This window comes from Aquarana catesbeiana, linkage group LG08 (assembly GCF_042186555.1).
Source record: "Aquarana catesbeiana isolate 2022-GZ linkage group LG08, ASM4218655v1, whole genome shotgun sequence".
Classification (NCBI taxonomy): domain Eukaryota; kingdom Metazoa; phylum Chordata; class Amphibia; order Anura; family Ranidae; genus Aquarana; species Aquarana catesbeiana.
Window position 1 is genome coordinate 12330358 of NC_133331.1, and position 21177 is coordinate 12351534.

At 44.0% G+C, this 21177-nt stretch overlaps 1 protein-coding gene, 1 long non-coding RNA gene and 1 other non-coding gene across 3 annotated transcripts in view; 2 read left to right on the forward strand and 1 right to left on the reverse strand.

Moving 5' to 3' along the window:
* Window positions 1-21177, forward strand: part of ZMAT4 (zinc finger matrin-type 4) — a 675941-nt gene that overhangs the window by 573712 nt on the left and 81052 nt on the right. The gene's annotated exons all lie outside the window — the stretch shown is intronic.
* LOC141106986 (U6 spliceosomal RNA) lies at window positions 851-957 on the forward strand. Its single transcript, XR_012235756.1, has one exon. It is a non-coding gene; the product is annotated as a U6 spliceosomal RNA (small nuclear RNA).
* LOC141105593 (uncharacterized) overlaps window positions 7594-21177 on the reverse strand; it is a 266085-nt gene continuing 252501 nt past the window's right edge. Inside the window, exon 4 of the long non-coding RNA XR_012235615.1 lies at window positions 7594-8077. This is a non-coding gene — a long non-coding RNA (uncharacterized lncRNA). The remainder of the gene's footprint in view (window positions 8078-21177) is intronic.

Sequence of the window (21177 nt, forward strand, 5' to 3'; positions counted from 1 at the left end):
CACCCCCCCATAGCAGTGCCCTATACCCCTCTTCACATCACCCCCCCCCCACCCGCCACAGTAGTGTCCTCTTCCCCCTTCACATCACCTCCCCCACACTGTAGTGTCTTCTGCCCCCCTCCTCTCACAGCAGTGTCCTCTGTCCCCCTTCACATCCCCCTTACATTGTAAAGTTCTCTTCCCCTTCCCCAAAGCAAAGTCCTCTGTACTTCACATCATCCTCCCACACACGAACACACACCAGTGTACAGCAGGGCGGGGAGCGGGAGACAGCACAGTACTGGATGGAGGGTGGGAGCGGGAGCTGCTGGAGTTAACTTTTCATGTTAACAAGCTGATGATTGGTTGCTAGGGCCCCTCCGGCTTCCTAGCAACCAATCACCTGTTGGTTAACTAGAAAAGTTAACTGAGGCAGCTCCCGCTCCCACCATCCATCCAGTGCTGATGCTACTGGGGGTGAAAGTTAATTACTTAGTAATGAATAAGAAGGGAAGAGAGGAAGGCCGGGCCAGGGGGAAGGGAGGGGGCATTACTGAAGATGTTGGTTTTGAGGGACTGTTTAAATAAAAGATGAGCAGGTTTAATAGGATAAAGAAGATCATTTCCAACAATGGGGGGTTTTAAATATTCTGGAATAATGTACTCTCAATGTTCTTTTCTTTTTTTTTATGCACCCATTTGTGTGGTCCAAGTGATGTGATTATATTGAAGCGGAACTAAACTGTATCTGAGCACCACAAACTTAAATCGCTATTCAATTCATTTTTAATATTCAAAGCAAACTCCCCCATCCATCCATGTCTCTATGCTTTATTTTGGTTGAGAAATCACTTTAAAAAACACCGTCCTAGTGCTTGCTTCGGCAGCTCATATACTAAAATTGTAACGATACAGAGAAGATTAGCATGGCCCCTGCTCAAGGATGACATGCAAACTCGTGAAGCGTTCCATATTTAAAAAACAAAAAAAACCCTCCTAGCATTTCTAGCTGCAGCCATCTTGAGTAAGGGCAGATGATTCATGTAGCATTTACTTCCTGAAATCCATCCGCCCCTTAGCTCAAGCATGCATGCAGGAGGGTGTGCTTAGCGGAGAAAGCCCCTCCTCCCATGAAGACTCCTGGGATGTATGACATCATGTTGACCTAGGCCAGAAACCAGGAAGACACTAAGGTAATGTTTAAAAAAAAAAAAAAAAAGTTAAAACAAGTAAATATTATATACAGTATCTCACAAACGTGAGTGTACTGCTCCCATTTTTGTAAATATTTTCTTCTATCTTTTCATGTGACAACTTTGCTACAATGTAAAGTAGTGAGTGTACAGCTTGTATAACAGTGTAAATTTGCTGTCCCCTCAAAATAACTCAACACACAGCCATTAATGTCTAAACCGCTGGCAACAAAAGTGAGTACACCCCTAAGAGAAAATGTCCAAATTGGGCCCAAAGTGTCAATATTTTGTGTGGCCACCATTATTTTCCAGCACAGCCTTGGGCATGGAGATCACCAGAGCTTCACAGGTTGCCACTGGAGTCCTCTTCCCCTCCTCCATGATGACAGAGACCTTGCGCTGTCACAGTACAAGTTAGCATTCATGGTTCCCTTAAAGAGGTTGTAAACCTCTTGCAGTGCAGCAGCCCCCCAGTGCCCCCGTTTTACTTACCTGAACCCTCTTTTTCTCATGCCGGTGTCTCGTGTCCTGATTGGCTAGATTGATGGCAGTGCAGCCATTGGCTCCCGCTGCTGTCAATTAAATCCAATGACGCGGGCACTGGGGGGCAGGGCCGAGCCCAGCATTCGTGTTTGTGGACGCAAATGCTGGACTCGGGAGCACACCTGCAAGGTAACCCCATTGGGAGAGCGCTTCTCGTAGGGGGTTACCTGATGCGGGGAGGAGCCGCGAGAGCACCTGGGGGACCCTAGAAGAGGATGTTCGGGGCCACTCTGTGCAAAACAGGCTGCACAGTGGAGGCAAGTATGACATGTTATTTAAAAAAAAAACGATCCTTTACAATCACTTTCATAAACTGTAGCCCCCCAGTGCCGGCAGCACTCATGTAGCCCCAGACCATGACACTCCCACCACCATGCTTGACTGTAGACAAGACACACTTGTCTTTGTACTCCTCACCTGGTTGCCCCCACACACGCTTGTCACCATCTGAACCAAATAAGTTTATCTTGGTCTCATCAGACCACAGGACATGGTTCCAGTAATCCATGTCCTTAGTCTGCTTGTCTTCAGCAAACTGTTTGCGGACTTCTTGTTCAACATCTTTAGAAGAGGCTTCCTTCTGGGACGACAGCCATGCAGACCAATTTGATGCAGTGTGCGGCGTATGATCTGAGCACTGACAGGCTGACCCCCCACCCCTACAACCTCTGCAGCAATGCTGGCAGCACTCATAGGTCTATTTCCCAAAGACAACCTCTGGATATGACGCTGATCACGTGACCTCAACTTCTTTGGTCGACCATGGCGAGGCCTGTTCTGAGTGGAACCTGTCCTGTTATACCGCTGTATGGTCTTGGCCACCGTGCTGCAGCTCAGTTTCAGGGTCTTAGCAATCTTCTTATAGTCTAGGCCATCTTTGTGTAGAGCAAAAATTATTTTTTTCAGATCCTCAGAGAGTTCTTTGCCATGTTGAACTTCCAGTGACAAGCATGGGAGAGTGAGTGAAATTTAACACACCTGCTCATCATTCACACCTGAGACCTTGTAACACTAACGAGTCACATGACACTGGGGAGGGAAAATGGCTAAATGGGCCCAATTTGGACATTTTCGCTTAGGGGTGTACTGACTTTTGTTGCCAGCGGTTTAGACATTAATGGCTGTGTGTTGAGTTATTTTGAGGGGACAGCAAATTTACACTGTTATACAAGCTGTACACTCACTACTTTACATTGTAGCAAAGTGTCATTACTTCAGTGTTGTCACATGAAAAGATAGAAGAAAATATTTACAAAAATGTGAGGGGTGTACTTACTTTTGTGAGATACTGAACCTTCCTATCTATTTACTAATGTTAGTGGCTTAAGGAAGAGAGAGTTTAGTTTGTGTGGTCCAAGTGCTGTGCTTATATTCATGAAACCCTTTCTAAAGCATTTATTTAGGCGTTATTGGGTAACAGTCATCTATGTGGGATTGTGACATTTTTTGGCTTACGCTGAGCACATAGTAAGCACTGGAGGACTGCGGAAGCTTCTAAAAAGAATTATAAACAGAATTGTGCTCTGTGTGAATACATCTGTTTCACCTATAGGATTTTGCTGTTGTTTTCTAATGGTAAAAACATTTGTATCTGCTATAGGTGGGTGCAGGGTAGGGCAGGAGCATGGCCTGTAATTTTTCCCCCTGGTTGGCCACTAGATGCACCCATAGCCTGAGAGGTAGGTTAGGCCTAGGGGCCGGTGGATGTAGGATAAGGCAGGGCAGGGCAGGAGCATGGCCTGTATTAGTTCTCCTGGTTGGCCACTAGATGCCCTCAAAGCTTGACAGTTAGATTAGGCTTAGGAGCCAGTGGATGTAGGGTAGTTCGCTTAAGAGCTGCTTGGGTTAAAGTGACACTATATCATCCTTATTCTTCAAAAAATTCTCTATACTACTTAAAGTGGTTGTAAAGTCCATTTTGTTTTCACCAAAATAATAAACAGGTTTTACTTACCTGCTCTGTAATGGTATTCCACAGAGCCACCCCTTACCTCTTCTTCTGAGGTCCCCTCTCTAGTGATCTTGGCTCCTCCTATTCTGTGTCTGAATCCATAGACACACATAGTGCGGCTCGGCCTCACCCCCCCCCCCCCCCACTTTCTGCTCACGGCATTTGACTGACAGCAGGAGAAGCCAATGGCTCCTTCTGTTCTCAGAAAAGCCTGTGAGACCTGGAAGAGAGAGTAGAGAAGACCTGCAGCTGGTCATAGCGATGGATCGATACCGGAGTCAGGAAAGTGTTAGGGAGGGGGAGTGGGGGAACAGATAGTGGATGATTTTTTTTACCTTACCTTGGCGATGTCAGCACTGCGTTCGATCCTGCACTCCACAGACTTTCTGACAGCCTGCGACCCAGAAGAGAGTGGCCGGTGCTCCTTCCCATCTGTGCGAATAAAACCGTTGTGGATGTCCCGGCGATACTGAGCAGATGCCCACCCGGTTAATGTTATGCTACTTACATGTGAGTAGCCCCTTTATAGCTTTTAATAAATTATTTTGTCTATTATACTTAGAGGAGCTCTCCCTTTCTTGTTTTTGTATGTTCTTCAAAGCATAGCCCAGAAAAGGCAGCATTGGCATTACTTACCTGTACAGTATATGACAAGAATTGATATTGGAGTCATCTACACTACAGTTCCATTGGCCCTTATGATGTCATAGTCAGGGGTCAGGCTATAGAGATAGCAGTAGAGAGGCTCCCACTGACCAGGATAAGTATACAAGTAGGTCACCCTGGCCGATGATGCTGGTTCACCCAAGGTGCGGGGTCTAAGCATTAACCAGTGTTTACCAGAGCTCCTGATGGAGGGGAGCAAGCCGGGGTCCAGTAGCAGATACAGCAGGCAGGGGTCAAGGTCAGTAACAAGTAGTTGCAGGTTGGAATCAAGCAGAAGCATAGTCGAGGATCCAGCCAAAGGTCGGTAATGAACAGTAGCAAAGATCCAGATGGCTGCAGGAGTGACAAGAGCGAGATGTTGGCAAGACAGAGCACAATAATCTTGCAAACAGGAAGTGCAAAGGCATGGCTTCAATCAGGAAGTGGAGGAGCAAAGAGTTCAAGGTTCACAAGAAACAAGACAGAAGGCAAGGTTGTCTAAACAATCAGGCAGGGAGCTGTCCAGCATCTTAGGTAGCTCAGTGAGAAGCGTTACTGCCAGACACAGCAGAGGTCTTGGGTTCAGGTCCAGGCCCTGACAGTATTATTTATTTTATTTTTATTTATTTCATGTACGTATATAGCATCCCCAATTTGCATATACATTGTACATTCACATCAGTCCCTACCCTCAAGGAGCTTACAATCTAAGGTCCCTAACTCGCATTCATACATACTGGGGCCAATTTAGACAGGATCCAATTAACCTACCAGCATGTCTTTGGAGTGTGGGAGGAAACCGGAGTACCCGGAGGAAACCCACGCAGGCACAGGGAGAACATGCAAACTCCAGGCAGGTAGTGTTGTGGTTGGGATTCAAACCAGCGACCCTTCTTACTGCTAGGCGAGAGTGCTACCCACTACACCACAGTAGCGCTATGGTGTCATTTGGAAGCTTATTTGTATTTGGAACTCAATGGGGTCAGTTTGAGAGCACAGCCAGCAGCAGGTTGGAATAGGGCACTGGAGTTCAAGTTGGCTCGGGTTGCTGTTAGGGTGTCTCTGCTTGTCAGGTGAAGCCCAAGTTAGGGAACTCTGGTGTGCTATATGGATCTCCTGGTCAGGCCTCAATGAGCTAAAGAGCAGACCTGCACTGTTATACCACATGAGTTCTTCACTATGATCTTGATATGACCACAATGCTGTTCGTTGTGCAAAGCAAATATATTTTTAATTTATTAATTTATGTAGCATGAAAAACTGAGTAGTGCTTTCCAGAGTACATAGATCTTCCCGATCATTCCTTGTCCCCAGAGGCATCTACAATGTAGGATTTGAACCACGGTCATACAGATACAAACACACCAGGACTAATGTGGGTGGCGACTAATTATCTTATCAGTCCATTTTTATATGACATAACTGGGGCACCCACAGGAAATCTGCACACATATAGCGACCCCAGTAAATAGCAAGAATACATGGGTTGCCTGCAATACCTGAATCTTCTTCAATCGAGGAGCTTTACTGAAGATGTCACCATGAAGATTTGCAATGTTTCTGGGACACGGTGGTCCCTCTTTATCAAGGCAACAGTGACAGCCCCTGGAGTGCAGTTGGAACACAATGAAGTGTAATTCAATAAAGAATTTACAACATTTCTCTGGTGTTACGGACATATTAGAAAGGCAAATCTGGTTGGTTTACTATTTCATATGTGTGCAACAAATTCAGGTAGTTCTTAAATTTTTTGCCATGGCTGTGAAAAATTGTTTAACCAGTTCAGCGCTTTGGATGTACAGTGGAACCTTGGATTACGAGCATAATCCGTTCCAGGAGAATGCTTGTAATCCAAAGCACTCGCATATCAAAGCGAGTTTCCCTATAGAAGTCAATGAAAACAATACCGCATGTGGCCAGAGGTTGGGGGGGGGGGGGGGCGCCGGAGAGCCTCGGAAATACTCGTGGACAGCACGGCTGAACTCGGAAACCTTCAGGAACTGAGTATTTCTGAGTGATTCTGAGTATTTCCGAACGGCTCCGAACCGTTCCGAGTGTCACCGGCGCCCCCACACCTCTGGCCAAATGCAGTATTGCACACCACATTAGCTTGAATTCTGCTCGTTTTGTGAGACAACACTCGCAAACCGTGTCAGGATTTAAATAAAAAAGTTGCTCGTCTTTCAAAACGCTTCTTAACCACGTTACTCGTTAACCAAGGTTCCACTGTATGTAGTATGCCCAGAGCGTGAAGGGTTAAGCACAGGCTCATGGCTGCAGTAGTAGTGTAAGCTTGTGCTTGTTTTGCTTAGCCGGCTCCCAGCTGTGATGTAAGGGTGATCCAGCTGCCGATCACCTTTATACTGTGGGTGGTGTGGTTTACCCCCCGCATGGTTCCTGGGCTCTCTTGCTCTTCCTGGGATCCCAGGACTACAGTACTCTCAGGATAGTGAGCAGGAGGAGACCGAGGAACATCGTCCTTCAATCTCCTTTGCAGTGAATGAAGCTGGAAGCATTCAACCCTGATGCTGATGCAGGATTAGCTGCTGAGAAGGGCAAGGAAGACAATGGGGTCCTCTCTGTAAAGAGGACCTGTCAACTGCAGCTGCCCTCATCTCCACTACCACTTGTTACCGACCTTTGGCTTGCTTCTCGACCACGCTTCTGCTTGATCCCAACCTGCAAGCACTTGTTACTGACCTTTGGCTTGCTCCTCAACCACGCTTTTTTTGTTCCCAACCTGCAAGCACTTGTTACCGACCTTTGGCTTGCTCCTCAACCGCGCTTCTGCTTGATCCCAACCTGCAAGCACTTGTTACTGACCTTTGGCTTGCTCCTCAACCACGCTTTTTTTGTTACCAACCTGCAAGCACTTGTTACCGACCTTTGGCTTGCTCCTCAACCGCGCTTCTGCTTGATCCCAACCTGCAACCACTTGTTACCAACCTTTGGCTTGTTTACTGACTACGCTTCTGCCTGATCCCTACCTGCTATTTCTGTGGTTGGACCCCACACCTCATGTGAGCCTGTGTCATATGCCAGGGTGACCTGCTTGTATACTTATCATGCTGGTCGGTGGCAGCCTCTCTACTGCTATTGCTACTGGTCTCTGAGCCTGACCCCTGACCGTGACACGCTAACGAATTCCTGGGAGCATTTCTTTATGGAAACAGACCCAGAACCAGTGCTGAAAAGCAAAATTTATACCTGTTTTCTCATTCTCCTGCCCATCACACCCCGGGAAATTATCTGTCTGAAACTGTAAATCAATTTCCACAAACTATCGGTACAATAAAACTTTAATTTTCAGTAGTGTAAGTACATAGGGAATGTAAACTCATTAACTTTCGACTTTAGAAACCAAACCCCTTACAGTATATAAAAGAAACTTTATTTGTTGCATGCTAAGCAGTTTTCTGGAATAATGAGACCAGAGCAATTTTCCCTTTTATCGAAATGTCCCCCCAATTACACTTCAATGCTGGTTTAAGGGGAGGTCCTTAGGACCCATCTAGAGTTATAAGCTCAGTGACTTGACATTAAATCCTGATTTAAAGAGGATACTTAAAACTACTCGAGAAGAATTGCTTGAAAATGATGTCAATTATCCTCCAAGTCCTAGTAGACGATGAAGGCTAATGAAGAGCTCAGATGATGAGGCCCACGTTGCTATTACAGTGTAATCTTTCTGCCATGATCACTTCAGTGGAGGATGGCTCAGGGCCCAGATCAGGGGGAACATTCTGTCTCTTCTTCTTTATTAGCTCTGTAATAGAAAAAAAAAAAATCTTCAAATACTTTGCAGAAGAATATCCATTATAGATAATACATGCAATACAGCCAAACAAAATATACACTGCCCGGGGATTTGGAGAGTATTCTGATTTATGGTACACAAACAACTCCAACCAAAACAGGTTTTTTTTAGTTGAGAAGAATTGGGGAAAAAAGGAGAATGGTTAAAGTACATAGGCTAAAAAAATGGCAAAAGTCCATCTAATTCATCCAATAAAGAAAAAATAAACCAATAGAAAAGCTCCATATACACAATCCTATATAAACATCTCACCCAGAGGAAGGCAAAAAATCCTCAAATAAAAGGTTCTAACCAAAAGATCATATAACCAGATTTTCCATTACCTGTACATTCAAATTATCAATAACGAAACAATCCTCTAAGTGCAGGGACTTTTTATTCAGCAAGATGTTCACGAAGCCATATAGTAAAGATTAACCCCTTTCACGTCTAAGGGTAAAACAAATCTAAATGCCTACGCACAATTTTGCAACTTTGACATGTAAAACCGTACAGCCTGAAGTCTGGAACTCATAGACATCACCAGACGCTGGGTTTCATCCCTGGTGATGCTCTGCCAGGCCTCTACTGCAACTGTCTTCAGTTCCTGCTTGTTCTTGGGGCATTTTCCCTTCAGTTTTGTCTTCAGCAAGTGAAATGCATGCTCAATCAGATTCAGGTCAGGTGATTGACTTGGCCATTGCATAACATTCCACTTCTTTCCCTTAAAAATCTCTTTGGTCGCAGTATGCTTCAGGTCATTGTCCATCTGCACTGTGAAGGGCTGTCCAATGAGTTCTGAAGCATTTCGCTGAATATGAGCAGATAATATTGTCCGAAACTCTTCCACACATCTCAGGAGGGATTTTGGTCCACTATTCTTTACAGATCTTCTCTAAATCCTTAAGGTTTCTTGGCTGTCTCTTGGCAACTCGAAGTTTCAGCCCCATTCATACATTTTCTATAGGATTAAGGTCTGGAGACTGGCTAGGCCACTCCATTAATGTGCTTCTTCTTGAGCCACTCCTTTGTTGCCTTGGCGGGACCTTTTAGGTCATTGTGATGCTGGAAGACCCATCCACGACCCATTTTTAGTGTTCTGGCTGAATGTGCTCATCCAAGCTCTTACAATACATGGGCCCCGTCCATTGGCCCCTCAATGCGACAAAGTTGGCCTGTCCCTTTAGCAGAGAAACAGCCCCAAAGCATCATGTTCCCACCTCAGTGCTTGACTGTAGGGATGGTGTTCTTAGGGTCATAGTCAGCATTTTTCTTCCTCCAAACACGGGAAAAAGCGTTAATGCCAAAGAGCTCAATTTTGATTCAGAGAAGGTTTGGGGAAAAAAAAGTGCCATGTCCGATGAGATCAAAATTGAACTCTTTGGCATTAAATCGAATCTCCGTGTTTGGAGGAAGAAAAATGCGGACTATAACCCCAAGAACACCATCCCTACAGTTTGTTTCATGTTTTTTTTCTGGATTTTTGGTTGATATTCTGTCTCTATCATATAAAATACACCTATGATAAAAAGTATAGACCCTTCATTTCTTTGTAAGTGGGCAAATGTACAAAATCTGCAGGGGATCAAATACTTATTTTTCCCACTGTATATGTGTTACGTCGACGGAAAGGGGTTAAAAAAAAAAACCTGTAGTTTCTTCAGAGATGCAATAAAATTGTACATTAAAATATAAAGTGGTAACTGGTTACAGACAATTTCTGAACAATATAATGGAACCTATCACCAGTAAGGGCATGTGGAGACACCCGATGCGTTTCGAGACAGAATCTCTTCTTCGTGGGAGGAAGCAGGTAGGTTCTACAAGGATACATACAGGCAGTTACCAAACCTAAAGACAGATATGCACAACGATGCCGCTGTCACATGAGTAATGTATGCCTGCCAGACACACATGTTTGGTAACCTCCATGCTTGATTCTCAAGTGTCCTTGTTTCCCTATGACTGTGGATATTCTACAATTAAATAAATTGGGCCATCTTAGGAATATCCAACGGTCCATCCCTGATTTGCTTTAATACTGAACATCATTAATATATATATTTTTAATCGTACATATTGGGCCCATCTCCAGTGGTTCTAGCGCCTTGGGTTTTTTGGTAGCCCTACACGGTGGCACTCATGTGACAGCAGCTTCCTCGTGCATATCTGTTTTTATGTTTGGTAACTGCCTGTATCTCTTGGTTGTTCCACGATAGAAAAAGATTTTTTTGATCATTCCTTCATTTTCCAATAACTGTAAAAAAAAAAAAAAAAGTTCCAACTTCAAAAAATGCGCCTCTTACAAAATACCTTGGACTGTCTACTTTCAAAAAAGGAGTCATTTGGGGGGATATTTGTACTGTCCTGACATTTTTAGGCCTCAAGAAATAAGATAGTCCGTCAGTAGATCGGGATCAATTTTCAGATATATCCCATTAGACATGTGCACTGCCAAAAAATGTGTTCGTTTTAGTTTAATTTGTTTTCTGGGGGGGGGTTCGTTTTTGCGTCATTTGTTATGATCACAATTGGTAAATTCAAAAATTCGAAAAGTTCGTGAAGTTCGAAAATCCAAAAATAAGAAAGGAAATCCAAAAATTTGAAAGAAAAACTAATAAATTATAGGTATTGGAATTTCCTTTCAAATTTGGCTGTTAGTGAACGTAACAAATACAAATTTATTCAAAGTTACGAATTATCTGAAATAATGAATGCTGCATCTAAGCAAATGGAATGAAACAACTAATTATTAATTAATAATAATAAAACTTTTTTTTTGTTTAGATACAGCATTCGTTATTTCGGAAAATTCATAACTTTGGATGAATTCGTATTCGTTACGTTCACTAACAGCTATATCTGAAAGGAAATTCCAATACCTATAATTTAATAGTTAGTAATAGTCAAGTTATTATTAGTTATTATTTCAGATTTTAGAATTTTGAAATTGGGAATTTCCCAATTTCAAAATTTCTGAATTTTCAAATATTCAAATTTATTAATATATATTATATTCTGAAAAATTTGTTAAACAGGTTTTCGTTAATTCGGATATAACCGAATTAACAAATTTGTCGTAATTCGTTAAAAAATTTAATTCGGAACAAAATGAATTGCACTATGTCTATATCCCATAGATTGTGGACTCTATAACTTTCCTACAGACTAAATAATATACACTGATTTGGGTTATTTTCGCCAAAGAAATGTAGCAGAATACATTTTGCGCTAAATTTATGAAGAACGATTATTTATTTGCAAAATTGTACAACCGAAACAAAGAAAAACGCATTTTTTTTCAAAATTTTTGGTCTTTTTTCTTTTTATAAGCAAAAAATGTAAAAACCCAGTGGTGATTAACCACTTAAGGGCCGAGCCTCTTTATTAGATTTGTTGTTTACAAGTTAAAAACCGTTTCTTTTGCTAGAAAATTACTTAGAACCCCCAAACATTACACATTTTTTTTCTCACACCCTAGAGAATAAAATGGCGGTCGTTGCAATACTTTCTGTCACACCGTATTTGGACAGCGGTCTTACAAGCGCACTTTTTTTTGGAAAAAATACACTTTTTTGCATTAAAAAATAAGACAACAGTAAAGTTAGCCCAATTTTTTTCATATTGTGAAAGATAATGTTACGCTGAGTAAATTGATACCAAACGTGTCACGCTTCCCGCTCGTGGAATGGCAACAAACTTTTACCCTCTAAAATCTACATAGGCGAAGTTTAAAAAATTCTACAGGTTGCATGTTTTGAGTTACAGAGGAGGTCTAGGGCTAGAATTATTGCTCTCGCTCTACCGATCGCGGCGATACCTCACATGTGTGGTTTGGACACCTTTTTCATATGCGTGTGCTACTCACGTATGTGTTCGCTTCTCCACGCGAGCTCGGCGGGATGGGGCGCATTTAAATTTTTTTTTTTCTTATTTATTTTAACTTTTATTTTTACACTGTTTTTTTTTTTTTTTTAAAAGAAATGTGTCACTTTTATTCCTATTACAAGGAATGTAAACATCCCTTGTAATAGAAAAAAGCATGACAGGTCCTCTTAAATATGAGATCTGGGGGTCAAAAAGACTTCACTTCTCATATTTAGACTAAAATGCAATAAAAAAAAAAAAAAAAAGGTCATTTAAAAACAACGATTTAAAAAAAGCTGAGGGCGGAAATGACGTTTTGACATCGCTTCCGCCCTGCAAAGTCATGGAGACGAGGGGGGGGCCATCTTCCCCTCACTCATCTCCATGCCCAGCCACAAAGAGGACCCAATCGCCTCCGCCGCAGCTGACAGCTCCTGTAAGCGGCGGTGGGGGGCCCCCTCACCCGCTGCTGATAAAAGTGATCTTGCGGAATCCGCCGCAGAGACCACTTTTATCTTGTAGCGGACCGCCGGCCGAACACGAGGATACCGGGGTTATGGCAGCTAGCTGCTGCCATAACAACGATATCCGTCCTCAAAGTAAGGGCGTATATCGGCGTTCGATGGTCCGGAAGTGGTTAAATACCACCAAAAGAAATCTCCATTTAATAAAAATAATGATACAAATTTCATATGGGTACAGTGTTGCATGACTGAGTAATTGTCATTCAAAGTGTGACAGCGCTGAAAGCTGAAAATTGGCCTGGGCAAGGGGGGGGGTGTAAAAGTATCCGGTATTGGAGGGGTTAAATGTATTAAAAAACAAACAATTCTGCTCGGCGCATCTCTTCCAGGTGGCACAGCGACCTCACTTCTCTCTGCTGCAGGGCCCATCTGCTGATCAGACAATGAAGGAGGAACTCTCCATACTTTTCCCTACAGTTCAGACTGCGTTGTGTTATTTTTAATGAAGCGTGACTAAAACCTGACAAGGGAGCTGCAAGGGCCCTCTAAAGCAAGGGGCGGGACGCAATTGAGACCCCTGCGACCCCCTATAGTTACACCCTTGGATAGGTGGGTTTATGTGCGTTTTATATATAATATATGACACAAATTGTGTGAACTCTTGAAGTGACTTCTAACACCAACATAAAATCGTGCACCTCCACCACATAAAGTGCGTACTTATCGGAAGGCAGGCCAACATAAGCCTGCGGCTAATACCCAGCCCGGGCCTTTATCCAGGGAGTATGGAATACCAGCTCAGGAATACTTCATTGGTGAAGTGAAAATACACAGCAAACGACCAGGGAGACTCGGAACATTCAAAGGTCATGGATGTAGACCAGGTATTACCAAAAATAGAAAGGAGCTCACCATGGTGTAAATCATTTCATATAAATTTATTAAAGCTTAAAAAATGCACTTACAGGAAGTAAGGAATAAAATATCATGGTTTCAAAGCCGGCCTGGGCTTGTGAACACCCGTCCACTCAGATTAGTAATGCGATGACGTTAGCACGCCACTCCTCCCGACGCGTGTTTCGTTACACAGTGACGTCGTCCTGGGGCTATGTGCGTTTTATACCTGCCAAAGTTCAGCTTAACCATTTACCGACCGCCGCACACAGATGTACGTCAGCAGAAAGGCACAGACAGTTAAATGGGTGTACCTGTACGTCCCTTTAAATTTACGCTGCGGGAGTGTGCCAGCGGGTGTCGGTAACTCAATGTTCGCTGGTGGCCCACGATTGCGGTGTGGAGAGGCAGAACGGGGAGATGCCTTTGTAAACAAGGCATTTTCCTGTTCTGCCTAGTGACATGACAGCGATCACTGCTCTCTGTCGTCGAGAGCAGTGATCGCTGTCATGTCAGTGGAAGCCCACCCCCCCCCCCACAGTTAGAATCACTCCCTAGGACACACTTAACCCCTTGATCGCCCCCTAGTGTTTAACCTCTTCCCTGCCAGTGTCATTTACACAGTAATCAGTGCATTTTTATAGCACTGATCGCTGTATAAATGACAATGGTCTCAAAATGGTGTCAAAAGTGTCCGATGTGTCCGCCATAATGTCGCAGTCATGATAAAAATCGCAGATCGCCGCCATTACTAATAAAAAAAAAGAATAATTAAAATGCTTTAAATCTATCCCCTATTTTGTAGACGCGATAACTTTTGCACAAACCAATCAATAAACTCTTATTGTGGTTTTTTTTTTTTTTTTTAAATATGTAGAAGAATATATATCGGCCTAAACTGAGAAAAAAATTGCTTTTTTATATATTTTTGGGGATATTTATTATACCAAAAAGTAAAAAATATTGCCTTTTTTCAAAATTGTCGCTCTTTTTTTTCGTTAATAGCGCAAAAAATAAAAACCGCAGAGGTGATCAAATACCACCAAAAGAAAGCTCCATTTGTGGGGGAAAAAAAAAAAGGACGGCAATTTTGTTTGGGCGCAACGTCGCACGACCGCCCGATCGTCAGGTAAAGCGACGCAGTGCCGAATCGCAGAAAATGCTCTGGTCAAGAAGGGGGGGGGGGGGGGTAAATCCTTCCCGGGGCTGAAGTGATTAAAAGAATAAACAAGCAACTTTTACGTGAGAAAAAGCAAGTCCTACAAAGCGATTCTCCCTGCAGCCGCACAATGTAGCATCGGAGAGTAACACTGGCGCCGTAATAGATGTAAAATTACATTTGTTTCGGCTTTTTCTTTTACTCGATCTTCCATAATTCCTTTAATGGATGCCGGCGATGGTTTGCACTAATTCCCATCTTCTTTGGTATTCATCAAGACGTTTGTATTACATTTATATCCCTTTGTGTAAATATCATAAATATGGCGATCACTACAGTAATTAAGGGTCTGGTGATTTCCCAGAGGGGTCCCCTCCCTTGAAACCCGCTTGTGTCAGGAATAGAATGTGCTGCGGAGACTCGTTTATGTAAATAGCGATCTGTACGGAGGAGGGAAATTCATCAAGGAAGGACAGAATTAGGCACCTAATCAGGGATTTGTATGACGGGACTCATTAATCTACAGGTCTGGAGCGTGTGTTCTTTTATTAATGAAAATAGGGACTTCATAGATTTCTGTGTAAATATTATTGGGTGCAGAAAATTGGGATCTCTATCTTTATATTCTAGGCACCCCCCTCCCCCCACCCCACATCCTACTCTTTATATAAAACTTGCCCTCTGGAAGATTTACCCCCTTAACGACCAAGCCATTTTTTGCGATGCGGCACTGCGTCACGGACCGCCGCACGCCGATATACATCCTAACTTTGAAGAGGAGTATCGTTATGGAAGCAGCTAGCTACCATAACCCCGGTATCCTCTTCTTTCCGATAAGAGTGGTCTCTGCGGCGGATTCACCGCAAGATCACTTTTATCAGCGGTGGGAGAGTGCCCCCCCACCCCCTCCCACCGTGCTCCGGTGCCCTCCGCCGCTTACCGGAGCCGTAGGTAGCAGCGGAGGCGATCGGATGTTACCCCTTGCTGGGTATGGAGCTGAGTGAGGGGAAGATGTCCCCCACCCGTCTCCATAACATCTCAAGGTAAAAGTGGTCTCTGCGGCGGAAGTCGTCGCGAGATCACTTTTATCGCCCCCCCCTCCCGCTGCGCTCCTGTGCCAACAGCCGCAAGATCACATTTATCGGCCCCCCCTCCCGCTGCGCACCGGTGCCAACCGCCGCGAGATCACTTTTATCGGCCTCACCTCCCGCTGCGCTCCGGTGCCAACCGCCGCTTACTGGAGTCCTCGGCGTGTGAGGGGAAGATGGCCCCCCAACCGTCTCCATGACACTGCAGGGCGTAAGCGACGTCAAAACGTCACTTCCGCCCATAGCTCTTAAAGGGCCAATTTTTTTTTTTTTTTAAATTGCATTTTAGTGTAAATATGAGATCTGAGTTCTTTTTGACCCCCAGATCTCATATTTAAGAGGTCCTGTCATGCTTTTTTTTCTATTACAAGGGATGTTTACACTCCCTGTAATAGGAATAAAAGTGACACAGTTTTTTTTTTAAAACAGTGTAAAAATAAAAAATAAAAAAGGTAAAATAAATAAGGAAAAAAAAAAAAAAGATTTTAAACGTGCCCCATCCCGCCGAGCTCGTGTGCAGAAGTGAACACATACGTGAGCAGCGCCCGCATATGAGAACAGTGTTCAAACCACACATGTGAGGTTTCACCACGATCGGTAGAGCAAGAGCGATAATTCTAGCCCTAGACCTCCTCTGTAACGCAAAACATGCAACCTGTAGAATTTTTTAAACGTTGCCTATGGAGATTTTTAAGGGTTAAAATTTGTGGCCATTCCACGGGCGGGCGCAATTTTGAAGCGCGACGTGTTGGGTATCAATTTACTCGGCGTAACATTATCTTTCACAATATAAAAAAAAAAATTGGGCTAACTTTACTGCTGTTTTATTTTTACATTCAAAAAGTTTATTTTTTTTTTTCAAAAAAAGTGCGCTTGTAAGCTGCGCAAATACGGTGTGACATAAAGTATTGCAACGACCGCCATTTTATTCTCTAGGGGGTTAGAAAAAAAAATGTATAATGTTTGGGGGTTCTAAGTAATTTTCTATAAAAAAAAACTGTTTTTAACTTGTAAACCACAAATCTCAGAAAGAGGCTTGGTCCTTAAGTGGTTAACTGGCAATTGCGCGGTCGTGCAACGCTGGACTTAAATACAATTGACTTCCTTTTTTTCCCCACAAATAGATCTTTCTTTTGGTGGTATTTGATCACCTCTATAAAAAAAAAGACCGACAATTTAGAAAAAAAATATTTTTAACTTTCTGCTATAAAACATAACCAATAAAAAATGTAAAAAATCGAATTTCATCAGTATATATTATTCTTCTACATATTTTTGGTAAAAAAAAACCTCCAATAAGTGTAAATTGATTGGTTTGCGCAAAAGTTATAGCGTCTACAAACTGTGAGATATATACTGGAATTTTTATTTATTTTATAGTATAGTAGTAATGTCGAATATCAGCGACTTATAGCAGAACTGCGATATTTGGCGGACAATTGGACTCTAACTGACACTTTGTGGGAACCAGTGACACTAATACAGTTAATCAGTGCTAAAAATATGCACTGTCACTGTACTAATGACACTGGCTGGGAAGGAGGTTAAACAGCTAGGGCGATCAAAGGGTTAAAAGTGTGCCTAGCCCTTGTTTTTGTGTACTGTGTGTGCTGCTTTACTAAGGCAAGTGATGGATTTAATTCCCTACTTCCTGCCTGTCAGGATGGAGCTCTGCTTTGTTTACATAGGCAGAGCTCCGGTCTGTGTCTCTGGTCGGCAAATCGTCAGGTCCCGGCAGACATCCATTGCCTGGCTCCCGCAGATCGGCTTCTGCTGCGGTAAATCACAGCAGAAGTGGTGCCCCCCCCCACCTGGAAGTGCAGAATCACGTATATATACTGTATATAAGGGATTCTGCACAACGCGGCCGCAGTAAATGTGGCGGTCGGCAAGCAATTATAAAACCTGAGAGATTCAGCATTTCCTTTTTCTAACAGAAGGTATGTACAACATCCAAAAACAAGGAGCTCAGTCTCTGCTGCATAAGTATGCAAATAATTGTTGGGGCAAATCATTTTTGCCCCTTTAGCCATCCTTGCATCCAAAACCTCTGATGTGACAGGAAGGGCTCTGATGTGAGCTCTGAATTGATGGGGGTGGCTCTGATGTGATGGGGAACCTCTAATGTGATAGGAGGAGCTCTGATGTGATTGGGGGAGGGGGGTGGGGCTCTAATGTGATGGGGGGACCTCTAATATGATAGGAGGAGCTCTGGTGTGATTGAGGGAGGGGAGGGGCTCCAATGTGATGGGGGGGGGACCTCTGATGTGATGGGGGGACCTCTGTTGTGATGGGGGGGGGCTCTAATGTGATGGGGGGACCTCTAATGTGCTAGGAGGAGCTCTGGTGTGATTGGGGGAGGGGCTCCAATGTGATGGGGGGACCTCTGATGTGATTGGGGCTCTAATGTGATGGGGGACCTCTGATGTGATTGGGGGAGGGGGGGGGCTCTAATGTGATGGGGGACCTCTGATGTGATTGGGGGAGGGGGGGCTCTAATGTGATGGGGGACCTCTGATGTGATTGGGGCTCTAATGTGATGGGGGACCTCTGATGTGATTGGGGGAGGGGGGGGGGCTCTAATGTGATGGGGGACCTCTGATGTGATTGGGGGAGGGGGACCTCTAATGTGATAGGAGGAGCTCTGGTGTGATTGGGGGAGGGGAGGGGCTCCAATGTGATGGGGGAACCTCTGGTGTGATTGGGGGAGGGGCTCCAGTGTGATGGGGGGACCTCTGATGTGATTGGGGGCTCTAATGTGATGGGGGACCTCTGATGTGATTGGGGGAGGGGGGCTCTAATGTGATGGGGGACCTCTGATGTGATTGGGGGGGGGCTCTAATGTGATGGGGGACCTCTGATGTGATTGGGGGAGGGGGGCTCTAATGTGATGGGGGGTGGCTCTGATGTGATGGGGGGTGGCTCTGATGTGATGGGGAACCTCTAATGTGATAGGAGGAGCTCTGGTGTGATTGGGGGAGGGGAGGGGCTCCAATGTGATGGGGAACCTCTAATGTGATAGGAGGAGCTCTGGTGTGATTGGGGGGTGGGGCTCTAATGTGATGGGGGACCTCTGATGTGATTGGGGGGGCTCTAATGTGATGGGGGACCTCTGATATAAAGGTTGTGTGTATCGTCTCAGGCTTCGGTTTCCCATTAATAATTAACATTACTTTTTTTACATTTTAGACTGGGGGGCCTCTAGACTTTGAATGCTTTCAAAAGGTCCTGTGACTGAAAAAAGGTTGAGAAATGCCGGTCTCGTCTCCTCGGTGCCATATACAAAGGGCTGAAGTTCTGGCATAGAGAGAAAACGGGCACACTGCCTTATATTTGTATTATTTCATAGAACTCATTGAAATGCCCGGCTGTGTTGTGGAATAACAGGCAGAGGGTGAGAAAACAATCCCCGTTCTAGATCATAATTATCCCTCCTCAGACACATTCAGGTACAGAGAGGAACGTTCTCTTCTCTAAATGGTTTTCTTTTCCAGAAGAAACTTTTTCCCTCGCTGTATTCCGTCTACTCCTTCATTACCGGCCTATTTGTCTCATCTCCAATGACACTGACAGACACTTCCGCCACTGCCTATGTACTTTGTACCCGATAAACATGTGGCCTTTCCACTTTAGCAGGCATCTGGAGGAAGACAATTGCTGGGCTCCTCGGTGACGAGATACGTCTCCCCTCGGTTGTCAGCATGGTTCAGGACGGGTATTAATTAGCACATCTCACTTGCCAGCAGACAAAGGATTCAAGGTTGACTTCATTTAAATAAAAAGTTACAATTAGCGCATCGATTCCACTAGACATCTTTATGGATGAATGTAGAGCTTCCAGCTACATCCTTCAGAAACAAAGAATTCTAATAAACTAATAATAAATGCAAAATGTGAAGTACAGAAATATTTCATTGAAGTTCATTCTTTGAACTTCTAGAGTTTAGTTTTGTACGGGAAGCATTAAAGGAAACCTGTCATGAGAGGAGTAAGTCCCACAGCTGGACTCCTCCTAAAAAATGACCAGTTGTTTAGCTGTCATGGTAATCCTTTAGTGCAGCCTTTCTTAGCCATGGTTCCTCCAGAGGGGGCCAAGGGGTTCCTTGAGAAATGAGATGTTTCTGCCTCTCACATCAGAAACCACTGACACCAAAGATTTTGTTTTAGCTATCTGTAAGGGTGACATTCTTCTCACTGACCACCAATGTAAGGAACATTCTTCCCACTGATCACCAATGTAAGGGACATTCTTCCCACTGATCACCAATGTAAGGGACATTCTTCCCACTGATCACCAATGTAAGGAACATTCTTCTCACTGATCACCAATGTAAGGAACATTCTTCTCACTGATCACCAATGTAAGGAACATTCTTCCCACTGATCACCAATGTAAGGAACATTCTTCTCACTGATCACCAATGTAAGGAACATTCTTCTCACTGACCACCAATGTAAGGAACATTCTTCCCACTGATCACCAATGTAAGGAACATTCTTCTCACTGACCATCAATGTAAGGAACATTCTTCTCACTGATCACCAATGTAAGGAACATTCTTCTCACTGATCACCAATGTAAGGAACATTCTTCTCACTGATCACCAATGTAAGGAACATTCTTCCCACTGATCACCAATGTAAGGAACATTCTTCTCACTGACCATCAATGTAAGGAACATTCTTCTCACTGATCACCAATGTAAGGAACATTCTTCTCACTGATCACCAATGTAAGGAACATTCTTCTCACTGATCACCAATGTAAGGAACATTCTTCTCACTGATCACCAATGTAAGGGACATTCTTCTCACTGATCACCAATGTAAGGAACATTCTTCTCACTGATCTCCAATGTAAGGGACATTCTTCTCATTGATCACCAATGTAAGGAACATTCTTCCCACTGATCACCAATGTAAGGAACATTCTTCTCACTGATCACCAATGTAAGGAACATTCTTCTCACTGATCACCAATGTAAGGAACATTCTTCTCACTGATCACCAATGTAAGGAACATTCTTCTCACTGATCACCAATGTAAGGAACATTCTTCTCACTGATCACCAATGTAAGGAGCATTCTTCTCACTGATCGCCAATGTAAGGAGCATTCTTCTCACTGATCGCCAATGTAAGGAACATTCTTCTCACTGATCACCAATGTAAGGGACATTCTTCTCACTGATCACCAATGTAAGGAACATTCTTCCCACTGATCACCAATGTAAGGAACATTCTTCTTCACCTCCACACCACAGACCCCCTCTCAGCGCATCTCTGTACCCCAAACCACCTCTCTGCTCACCTCCACACCACAAACCTCCTCTGCACATCTCTGTACCCCAAACCACCTCTCTGTGAACGTCCTAACCCCAAACCTCCTCTCTGCTCACCCCCAAACCTCCTCTCTGCCTACCCCCACACTTCAAATCCCCCTTTCTGCGCCCCTCTGTGCACCCCAAGCCACCTCTCTGCTCAACTCCACACCACAAACCCCACTCTCTGTGCATCTCTGTACGCCAACCCTCCTCTCTGCTCACCCCCAAACCTCGTCTCTGCCTACCCCCACACTTAAAATCCCCCTTTTTGCACA